Below are 12,166 nucleotides of genomic sequence, written 5' to 3'. Positions count from 1 at the left end.
GGAGCAAGCCAAGAAGACCACTAGAATGGTGCCATGAAGCCCAGATAAGAAGTTACCCTGAGATGAGTACCAGTATGGTTCTGTGCAGGCCTAGGGGGAAGTTCATGCTGGAGATGACCCCTGCCTGGTGCCATGAGACTACTCTTGAGACAACCCCAGACTTACAGAGACCCTGGGTGCCACTGGGTGGAGAAATGGAAGAGAGAGAGACAGAAAGAGACACAGAGAGAGAGAGAGACAGAGAGAGAGAGAGAAAGAGAGAGAATGAGAACTAAAGACTCAAGAGTAATGAGAAACATCTTGACTTGAGTAGTTGGGACCATGGTGGAGTTTTGGCCTGTGCTTCTACCAAGGGCTGCATCTGGGTCTGACCATGGCTCTGTAGCAGCAGAGGTCTGTTACCACCAAAGACAAAGTAGATATCCCTCACCTGGGCTGCCCCTGGAGACAGGTTGATGTCCAAGGGCTGTGCAGAATGGGCCCTGTCTCTCACACAGGCACCCTGGGTGAGCTAGCCCTGAGGCATGAGAGCAGGAGAGCTGTCCCACTCAAGCCAGCTTCAGTACACTGGAGAGCAGGCTCTGCACATAGTGGGCGTTGCATGTGAGCCAGCATGGAGGATAGCAGCACAGGAGAACTGCCCCACCACTAGTCTCCTCTGTGATGGATGAGGGAGAGAAACTCATGCTTAGACGGCCATTGTCTTTCTTAGAAGTATACAAATGTCTCAAAGATCCTGAGACAAATGTCAAACCAATGGAGAGAAGACGAGCCTTTAGAAATGGTGAGGCAAAGTTGTGTGATTCTGAACATCGAACACAACAGCCAAGCACTAATGCTTCAAACAACACCACCACTAAACAAAATAACAGGATACAGAGACGGATGAACATATAGCTTACTATGGAGCAAGGGCATTCAGGCAACCTAAATTAGGGGTAGTTACATGAATATTCATGTTGCATGATACACACATATGATGTAGATGGAAAATGGCTGAAGGATATTAATATCAATTTATTACTTAGAAGAATTTATGTGCTAAACCTAGTTAGCACATGGCCTACTCCACCTCTGATGTCACATGTCTCCTTTCCTCAATGACTTCAGCATTGGCTCAGCTTTCTTTTCAATCTTAATCTCCCTCTTGGCAACTTCAACATCCTCAGTAATGACTCATCTCTGAATTTGGCTTCACTTTGACTTCCTCAAGTGCAATGCCCTTCACCTCGGCTTCATTTATCCACCATCCAGCATGGTTCTACTCATTACTTCATCATCTCTGGAACCGTCTCCACAATTCCAGATCCAAAACCTACCCCGTGCAGACACAAGCATGTTGCTGCTCACCTCTTTAACCCATCACGCTCATGCAATCCCTCCTTCACTCACTCTCTCCCCTGTTTTGAGACTGTCTTATTCCCAGAATATTCACCACTGTTACCTTCTCCCGCTATGGCCTTTGATGACCTGATATAAGGGGCCATGCTCTAAGTACTTGCCATTTCTCACTGTTGTGGTTTGAGAATATAATGTCCCATAAGTCACGCATTTGAGCACTTGGTTACTGGATGACCACTTGGCTTTAGAAGGTGGTGAACCTTCCTGAGGTAGAGTTTTACTAGAACTGGGTGGTAGAGGTACACTTTGAGACTTTACACTCAGAACTGCTTGGTGTTTGTTCTCTACTTTACTGTGAACATAATGAAATCAGTTGCCTCATGGCCATACTTTCCTGGCTAAGGATTGTAGATGATAACTGTTACCTCTTGAGTAGGTTTTTTCAGTTATTTTGACATAGAAACTATGAACATTAATACAGAAAACAGTACCAAGGGGCGTGGTCATTACTGGGATAAGCCTAGACATGTAGCTCCTAGTAATCTTTTGGGACATGCCTGTGACAGGAGAGTTGAAGAATTTGGGACTTCAAGGTGGAAAAGTGCTTGAATGCTATGGATAAAGCTGAATGTGCCATCCTGGTGGGAGTCCAGAAAGACAAAATACCAAGGGAGATGTGGAGTTCTGGCTCATTAAGTTTCAGAAGGGAACAGGGATCTATCAGAATCTGGCTGTACTTTGTCCAAGACCTGAGAGCTTGAATGGGGTTGAATTAAATAGTGGTAGGCTAATTTTTCCAGGGGAGAAATGTTGCAGAGAAGATAGCATTCAGGCTTCACATGGTTACTGTTCTCTGTTCTTACTCAGGTCTACAGAGACAGCAACGACTGCAGCAGGTCAGGACATTAGAACAAGAATGTGTATAATACAGGTAACAGTCCTCTGCCACCCTCACTGACCCTGATTCTCAACTCTGACAAATCTCAAGTGTTTCATGTTTCTTATGGCACTAACACAGACATGGGGCATTTCAGACTGAACATGTTGGAAAAGTGTACAATGATTTTTTTTTTTTTTTTGGTTCCTCGATCTGAAATGGGCCGTTGGGACTACTCAGTGATAACTGTCTTATTCCCGTGTTTATTTCTTTATTGTATTAGCTATTTTCTCCCCCTCCCTTTATGGTTTGGGCAGTAACCTTGAAGGATCCAATAGGTCTAAAGCAGGAGTTACGACTCCCTGCTCTCTACTCCTATCCTGGTTGCTGTCTGCTGTGAGGGTTAATGTTAGTGTAGCAGCCATATTAGTCCATGAAGTTTTTCCTTCAATCTTTCTGCTGATTCTGTCTCTCTCATGTATTTGATCCTAACTTCTTCTCAATTAAGCTATAATTTTATGTCTTAACCACAAAGAGCTGCTATCTACAAGGGCAGAGAGTCACTCACTGGTCAGGACACAGAACAGGAGATCATTCTTCATAGTGACAAATGAGACAGAGAGGGAGGTTAACCTTCTGAAAGAACAGTTTGGGAAAACAGGGAATAGAACTCTCCAAGCTCAATATGGATTCCTTAGCTTTTAAAAGTAAGATGGAAGTGAGAAGAAAGAAATGAACTGTCAGAAATACGGGCCACAAGCCTCTCTTCCAGCATGGAATTCCAGGCAAGGGCCAACAATCAAGCAAAAGCAAAGGCCATTGTATCTGTAGACAGGCAGAGCTTCAAGGCACTTGCAAGTATTTCAGGTTCCTGAGTGTGATGCAGAGCCATGAGGATGGACAGCCACCCACACTGGCTCTACGGGTGCTTCTACGTTGATCTCTTCCCATGGAGGAAGAGGTACCTTGGATAGACAAGTTCCAAGTTCTAAGGAGTTGTGTATGAGCGTAGATGTCTTTGCATAAGGAAAGGAGAGAGGATCTCAAAATGGCAGAAGTAGGGTCATTCATTTCTAATTCCGTTGTTTGAGATTGAAGCCAGATGCTAAGTTGTATGCAGAAAGAATCACGTACATACATAGAAACTGGGACCTGAGCGCATGTTGGATTTTCACTAAAGCCTGGTGTTCAGGCAACCTCCATGGTCAGCTGTCTCAGGGCCTGCACCAATGGAGTTCCCTCAATTACTTTCAGCTAAGTTAATTCCGAAAGGAGAATAACTTCCCAGGCCACATTTCTTAGATAGAAATCTGAATCTGAATGACTGTTCTGCTGTCACTATGGTAGGAGCTGGGGACATTCTTAACGGTGACAACTACAAGTTCAGGTACACAGAGGAAGCTAACATACTCAAACATCCTTTGACAACATTCCTTCTAATGAATGCCCCTGCCCAGTCTAAAGCAGGTTACTCCTAGTGGGCTTCCTTCAGGAAATGGAGACCCCTTGATGATCTTTGAATAAGAGGTGTGAAAGAGCAGGCATGGGGAGAATGAAGAGGAAGAGGAGGAAGGAGAAGAGGGAAAAGGAGGATGGAGAGGAGGAGGAGAAGGAGAACGAAGAGAAGGAAGCGGGGGAGGAAGGAAAGGAGGAGGGGAAAGAGGAAGAAAGGGTAGAGGGTAGAGGGTAAGGGTAGAGCAATGGAATGTGACTGCATTGTCAGTGGATGGTTCAGTTGGGGAATCCTAAGCGAAATGGGAGGAGAAAGCTAAACAGTGAGAGGATCTTTGGGGACAGGATGCCAGTCATGTGGAAAGGGAACGAATGCCATTTGAGTTTTCCTGCCAAGGAGATGCCGTGAGACTGGGAGCTACAGGGAGCCAGCCATGAGTGAAGCTACCAGGTTAGAACTTAGAGCAGAGAAGAACATGCTTGTTGATTCCTGGTTTAACTGCTAATGGTCTGGTAACAAGTCTACTGCTAAGAGGGGGCCCTTCCAGGGAACTGACATGAGTCACGGAGTCCAACAACCACAAACTCACACAATTCTGAGTCCAGTAAATTGAGGATAGGATAACCCTGAAACCAAAAGACCAATGTTCCTCAAGCCCCTTTTCAAGACACCTCGCTTTCTTTCAGCATGATGGCATCATTTACACAAGCTCAGATGCTGCAAATTTTGACCAGAGATGACAGATCACTCTTAAATGAATTATAAGTAGACTATGGCCCCTCCCCAGACTGTTATAAGCAAAGGATCCGATTGCATGAAAACCTTCCCAATGATTGTCAGGCAAACTATAATTTACAGTACCAACCATGAATTATATGCTGGTTTACAATTGATCTCATGCTGCTGCTCACAGAATGCCATTGATCGCAATGTACCAAATGAACCAATAAGCAGGCAATGGTTTCTTTGAATTCCTTGTACCAACAGTGATATTTATATCTTCTTATTTGTCTCATTAGAAAATTAAAAAGCACTTCTTGCTCTCTCTTTGATGACATACAATCTGCTTCTGCATCTGGTAACAACCTAATATTTTATATATGATACAAGACACTTCAGCTGTTCCCTGGTTTTCTCTCCTTATCTCTGTGTGTACGTCTCATGAATAATTGCATGGATGTTTAAAACTGGACAGCTCTCCAGGCAGTCTCTGGCCACATTTTCTTTTGTTCCTTTGACCACTGTTAGGGAACAGTTCAATGAGAATGCATTACTCTGCAGAGAGAACGGGTTGTATATTCCATAGACACCTGTAAAGCAAAGAGCAAATTCACAGTGCATGGAGTATCAGGCCGTACTCTGCATTGTGGATCTAGTCCTTGTCCCACAAATGTTTGCCCAGACTTTTGTGTCCATTTGCTTGCTTGCTTGCTTGCTTGCTTGCTTGCTTGCTTCCTTCCTTCCTTCCTTTCTTTCTTCCTTTCTATCTTTCTTTCTTTCTTTTTTCTTTTTCTTTTTTTGTATAAAGAATAGAAACCAGAGGTTGTATTTAGCTTGAAAGAGCATCCTTGAATTTTTCACTCCCTGGAGAAGCCTGGACTAGCAACATGCTCGTTCAGGACTCAAATGAGTGATTAGCCATAGCAAGGGCCAGGGTGTGCTTTCCAGGTTACGTGCAAAGCTGGAATCACCATCCAGATGAGGGCTGGAACATACGATTGTATCCGCAGCACATTTCAGAAAACACTCTTGTCAGAGAGTTCTGGATCTTTAATAAGATCTGGTTCAGTATTTCTTCTCTCTAGGGAATAGCTCCTGACTGGCCCCAACATGCAGACAGTTTATACTCTTCTGGGCTGCCATTTTATACCAATCTCTTGCCAGGTAATTAATTCTGGCTGTCACCCATGTACCATATACCCTTTAAGAATAGGAAAGCCTTTTCTTTTGGGCATCTGCCTCAGCTCCTGATTCCTCAGATACTCCCAATGGCTTTACGGAACCTTTACTGGAATTAAGAAGAAATGAGGAGAAAGGAGGATGAGGACCCTGTGTCCCAGCTGTCATGAGTGGCCCATGCTGGGCAAATCCTGGTGACTAGGGGGTCATCACTCAGCAGTTTATATGGGAGGATGACTTCTCATTATCGTCACTTGTGACAGGAAGGGAGGGCACTGTCTTGTTTTCCTTTCTTCTTTGACTTTGGATGGTTAGACCAGACGTCTGTTAGGAAATCTTAGCCAGCTGTCTCCCAATCTGGCTTCTTGAATCTCTGTATGTAATGAATCACAGTATTTTGAGCCAAGATTGTTTGTCTGGGAGCTTTCATAATATGAGCCTAGAGTGGCCCCCTCAGAACTTCCTCCTCAAACCTCCGACCTAGCCTGCTCCTGAACCATGGATAACGGAGGAGCAGCCTTTTCGTTTTAAACAATGCTTTTAGCTCCCAAACTAGAAGGAAAAAAAATGAGGCAACAACTCAGGACTCCTCTCTGAACAAACTTAGTTATATAATATGACTAAAGCTTTCAAAGCTGAAGACCCTTTCAGATTCAGGTGGATTGGCTATAATATTTTTTTTAAAAAATAAAATTTAGAGCCAGTTAATATTTTGCAAGATTATATATACTTAAATGGTTTTTTAAAAAAAGTTTTAGATATAGGCATGAGTGGTGTGTGTGTGTGTGTGTGTGTGTGTGATGTACGTCTGTATGAGTATATGCCAAATGTATTCAGGTGCCTGTGGATACCAGAAGGGGGCATCTGGTCTGCTTGATGTGAGTGCTGGGAACAGAACGTGGATTCTTCAGAAGAATAGTAAACATTCTAACCCGGTGAGACAGCTATCCAGCCCTTGGTAGACTGTAAAGCAACAGAAGTTAATCATGAGATATAAGGCAAAAGGTAGTGTTTGGCAACTTGTGAGGGGAAAGAATAAAATGTGTGTCTGGCCTCATACCAGACAGTGAAGGTAAAACATTATGTGTTGTAAGAAAAAAAAAAATCTGTCCCTACCCCTTGCCTGGTGTCTGCTCCTGAAATAATGACTCTGAGACTAATTATTTATTAAATGCCTGGGCCTTAAGCTTTGGCTCATTCTCCAACCAGCTCATAACTTACTTTGTCCATACAAATTATTCTATGTCTACCACTTGGTTATTTGCCTCTCCTTCATCCTGGCCTGCTTCTTCCTTAGAGCTTTCCTCAGTGATTTCTTCAGCATCTTGCTCAAATCTTTTCCTTTTTTCTCTCACTATTTTCCAGAATCCCCTCTCTTCTTGCCAGTGTCCCACCTCCTATTTCCTGCCTCAGCTCATTGGCTGCCAGCGTTTTTTATTGACAGGTGATGCTTTTATGAGACTCTCTCTTTATGGTATTTTTCTTAATAGTAGAATAACATTAGTTACCACCTACCATTTATCAGGCACTGTTACATACTCTGCTGTACTGAACTCAAATCTCACCTGGAAATGCTTTTCAATAAAGATTCATTATCAGTCCTGCCACATTAATTTAAGACTTACAGCAACCTAGCCTCATACTTGGCAATAGTATGACATGAGAAAGTAATGAGCCTTTGCCCTTAAGAGCCACCAAGTCTCTTCTAGGTGGCAAGACACACATTTGCTTTTGGCAAACCCTTCTACCAGCCTTCAGAGGCAAATCAAATGCTGCCTCCTATGGGAAGTCTTTCCAAATTCTCCCAGTGTGAATGAATTCCCCTTCCCTGCTCCAACAGGGCCAATTCTTTGCTTTGTGACACTTCATCTAGATCCAGTGTTCTATTAGGAACATCTTTCATTAGTTCTTCAACATAAACTCTTAGAGTTTTAAAGATACGATGAGATCACTTGGAATCCAGACAAGGAAACAGATGGCAAATGCAAGCAAGTGAAATTGTATTAAAGAAAAATAAAGATGAGGTTATGTGTAAAAACATCAGAAAGACTGAGGAATGTTCAACAATGCTAATTCACTGCTATCATCACAAAGCAGTTGAGGCATTACCATCTCAGTCTTGAAGGTCATACCGAGCTGAGATCAGAACCACACTGTGGGTAGGAGCCCTCCCTCTGGAGGACCAGAGCTACTGCTATCAGTCCGAGGTCTGTAACTCCAGCTTATCTGCTGCCTATGTGACCTGAAGCTTCCTCCTTCCTCACCTTTTCCAAATGCTTCTCACTGGAGAAACCCAGAGAGTCCAGAGGCAGAGTAGTGGCTATTCCTGGTTGTCAACTTGACAATATTTGGAATGAACTACAATCCGGAATTGGAAGGCTCACCAGTGACCCTTATCTGGAGGCTTGGAGATCCTTATCTGGATCTTGGTTTGAAGATCTTGAGCCATAGTGGCTATGGATTCCAGAAGATTGAATCTCCGAGTTTAAGGAACACACCCTTAATCTGGGCTACGCCTTTCATCTGGGATTAAAGGTGTGGTGGAACACACCTTTAATCTGGGCTCCACCTTCTGCTGGAGACAATATAAGGACATTGGAAGAAGGGAGTCTAGCTCTTGCTATTGCTCCTTCGCCTGCTTGCTGCGTGAGACTGAGTAACTGCTAGATCCTTGGACTTCCATTCACAGATGCGACTGAACAATTGTTGGGAATTGGGCTGCCGACTGTAAGTCATCAATAAATTCCTTTACTATTTAGAGACTATCCATAAGTTCTGTGACTCTAGAGAACCCTGACTAATACAGAAGTTGGTACCAGGAGTGGTTCTAGAGTAACAGAAGTACAAGGATGAATCTTTTAAAATTCTGGAATTGGCTTGTTGATCCACCAGCACTTTCAACTATTGAAACCTCTCCAGATTCTCTCCCTCCTGGGAGCTCAGAGAATTTTGAAGACCCATGGTTGAAACTATATTCCGAACTTAAAGAAGCTAATGCCCTTGATTTTCTTAATGAATTAGGTGATTCAGTGCACAAAGCTTTCTACAAGATGGGGAAAAAATCGAAAAATGATTTTACTGGCTGGCTGCTCTTAGTATCTGTGGAAAAAATGATGAATGAAAGGAAGGAGTTGTGTGATAAAATCGAAAGGCTCCAGACACAAGTAAACGATCTAAAAGTTGCTAAGTGTGTCCTTGAGGAGAATCTTCTCTCTTGTAGCAATAGAGCTCAAGTTGCAGAAAATCAAACAGAAACTCTCATTGTAAGGTTGGCTGAACTACAGCGAAAATTCAAGTCTCAGCCTCAGAGTGTGTCGACAGTTAAAGTAAGGGCTCTAATTGGCAAAGAATGGGATCCTACAACATGGGACGGGGATGTGTGGGAAGACCATGTTGAAGCTGAGAATTTTGAATCTTCAGATTCTCAAGGGTTTGCCCCACCTGAGGAAGTAGTACCCTCAGCCCCACCCCTTGAAATAATGCCTTCCCCACATGAGGAAATTAATTTTGCAGAGTCTGATAAACCAGCAATGACTTTCACTACTGATGTTTCTCAAGGCCCACCAATAGTTTCTTCTAGACCTGTGACCAGACTCAAAGCAAAACAGGCTCCTAGAGGGGAGGTAGAAAGTGTAGTCCATGAAGAAATTCGCTACACTACTAAGGAGCTTAATGAATTTGCTAATTCATTCAAGCAGAAACCTGGTGAATATGTGTGGGAATGGATTTTAAGGGTGTGGGATAAGGGTGGAAGGAACATAAAACTAGAGCAGGCTGAGTTTATTGACATGGGTCCTCTGAGTAGAGATTCTAGGTTTAATACGGAAGCTCGCATAGTTAAAAAAGGTGTCAAAAGTTTGTTTGAATGGTTGGCTGAGGTGTTTATCAAAAGATGGCCTACTGGAAATGACTTGGAGATGCCTGATATTCCGTGGCTTAGTGTTGATGAAGGGATTTTAAGACTTCGGGAAATTGCAATGCTAGAGTGGATATATTGTGTAAAGCATAATTGTCCACAATGGGAAGGTCCAGAAGATATGCCTTTCACCAGCTCTATAAGACGCAAATTGGTGAGAGGGGCACCGGCACATTTGAAGGGTTTTGTTCTTTCCCTTTTCCTTGTGCCAGATCTTAGCATTGGAGATGCTTCTGCTCAATTAGATGAATTAAATTCACTGGGTTTAGTTGGATTCCGAGGTAACAAGGGCCAGGTGGCAGCATTGAATCGCCGGAGACAAGGTGATTCTAGTTATTATAATGGACAGCGTAGACAAAAGAATGTTTATAATAACATACCCAGTAATGGTCAGCACAGGAGAGGTGAAATTTATAATGGCATGACTCGGTTGGACCTTTGGTACTGGCTAACCAATCATGGTGTTTCCAGGAATGAAATACATAGGAAGCCTACTGCATATTTGTTTGATCTGTATAAGCAGAAAAATTCTCAAACAAACGAAAGAAAGGCTACATTAGATCGTGGTAAACAGCCAAATGAAAGAAAGGCTACATTAGATCGTGGTAAACAGCAATCTCGGCCAGTGAATCAATTTCCAGACTTGAGACAGTTTGCAGATCCAGAACCCCTTGAATGAAGGGGTGGCCAGGTTCCGCTGAGGAAGGATCTTGATAAGACACCCAAAGGTTTTGCTGTTACCCTTTCTCCAGTTCTTCCCCAGAGGGACCTACGGCCTTTTACAAGGGTAACTGTACACTGGGGAAAAGGAAATAATCAGACTTTTCGGGGTCTGCTGGATACTGGTTCTGAGTTGACACTGATCCCAGGGGATCCCAAGAAACATTGTGGCCCTCCAGTTAAAGTAGGGGCTTATGGAGGGCAGGTGATTAATGGAGTTTTGACTGATGTCCGACTCACAGTAGGTCCAGTAGGTCCCCGGACACATCCTGTGGTGATTTCCCCAGTTCCAGAATGTATAATTGGGATAGATATACTCAGAAATTGGCAGAATTCTCATATTGGTTCCCTGAACTGTAGAGTGAGGGCTATTATGGTTGGAAAGGCCAAATGGAAGCCTTTAGAGTTGCCTCTGCCAAAGAAAATAGTGAATCAAAAACAGTATCGTATTCCTGGAGGAATTGCAGAAATTACTGCCACTATCAAGGACTTGAAAGATGCAGGGGTGGTGGTTCCCACCACATCTCCGTTTAACTCTCCTATCTGGCCAGTGCAGAAAACAGATGGATCATGGAGAATGACAGTTGATTACCGAAAACTAAATCAGGTAGTAACTCCAATTGCAGCTGCTGTACCAGATGTAGTTTCCTTACTTGAGCAAATTAACACATCTCCTGGCACCTGGTATGCGGCTATTGATCTGGCAAATGCCTTCTTCTCAGTACCTGTCCATAAGGACCACCAGAAGCAATTTGCTTTCAGTTGGCAAGGCCAACAGTATACCTTCACAGTTTTGCCTCAAGGATATATTAACTCTCCTGCCCTGTGTCATAATTTAGTTAGAAGGGATCTTGATCGTTTGGATCTTCCACAAAATATCACATTGGTGCACTATATTGATGACATTATGCTGATTGGACCAAGTGAGCAGGAAGTAGCAACCACTTTGGACTCATTGGTAACACATATGCGTATCAGAGGATGGGAAATAAATCCAACCAAAATTCAAGGACCATCTACCTCAGTGAAATTCTTAGGAGTCCAGTGGTGTGGGGCATGCAGAGATATTCCTTCTAAGGTGAAAGATAAGTTATTGCACCTGGCCCCTCCTACAACCAAGAAAGAAGCACAACGTTTAGTGGGTCTATTTGGATTCTGGAGACAACACATCCCTCACTTGGGTGTGTTACTTAGGCCTATTTACCAAGTGACTCGGAAAGCTGCTAGCTTTGTGTGGGGCCTGGAACAGGAGAAGGCCCTTCAACAGGTCCAGGCTGCGGTGCAGGCTGCTCTACCACTTGGACCATATGACCCAGCAGATCCGATGGTACTTGAGGTGTCTGTGGCTGATAGAGATGCTGTTTGGAGCCTCTGGCAGGCCCCTGTAGGTGAATCACAGAAAAGGCCTTTGGGATTTTGGAGCAAAGCTCTACCATCATCTGCAGACAACTATTCTCCCTTTGAAAAACAGCTCTTGGCCTGCTATTGGGCCTTAGTGGAAACTGAACGTCTGACAATAGGACACCAAGTCACTATGCGACCTGAACTACCCATCATGAGCTGGGTACTATCAGACCCTGCAAGTCATAAAGTGGGACGCGCACAGCAGCAGTCTATTATCAAATGGAAGTGGTATATATGTGATCGGGCCAGAGCAGGTCCTGAAGGCACAAGCAAGTTACATGAAGAAGTTGCTCAAATGCCTATGGTTTCTACTCCTGTTACAATGCCATCTGCTGCCAAGCATGCGCCTATAGCCTCATGGGGTGTTCCCTATGATCAACTGACCGAAGAGGAGAAGACTAGAGCCTGGTTTACTGATGGCTCTGCACGTTATGCAGGCACCACCCAGAAGTGGACAGCTGCAGCATTACAACCCCTTTCTGGGACAACCTTGAAAGACACAGGTGAAGGGAAATCTTCACAGTGGGCAGAACTTCGTGCAGTACACATGGTATTA

The 12,166-nt window shown here is 43.8% G+C and overlaps 1 protein-coding gene across 2 annotated transcripts in view; it reads right to left on the bottom strand.

Moving 5' to 3' along the window:
• Positions 1-12,166, bottom strand: part of Ush2a (usherin) — a 702,660-nt gene that overhangs the window by 342,809 nt on the left and 347,685 nt on the right. The window lies entirely within an intron of this gene.

The sequence above is a fragment of the Mus musculus genome, chromosome 1 (genome assembly GCF_000001635.26).
Source record: "Mus musculus strain C57BL/6J chromosome 1, GRCm38.p6 C57BL/6J".
Classification (NCBI taxonomy): Eukaryota; Metazoa; Chordata; class Mammalia; order Rodentia; family Muridae; genus Mus; species Mus musculus.
The sequence above is the reverse complement of the archived record's forward strand: the minus strand, read 5'-3'. Positions and strand labels throughout refer to the sequence as shown.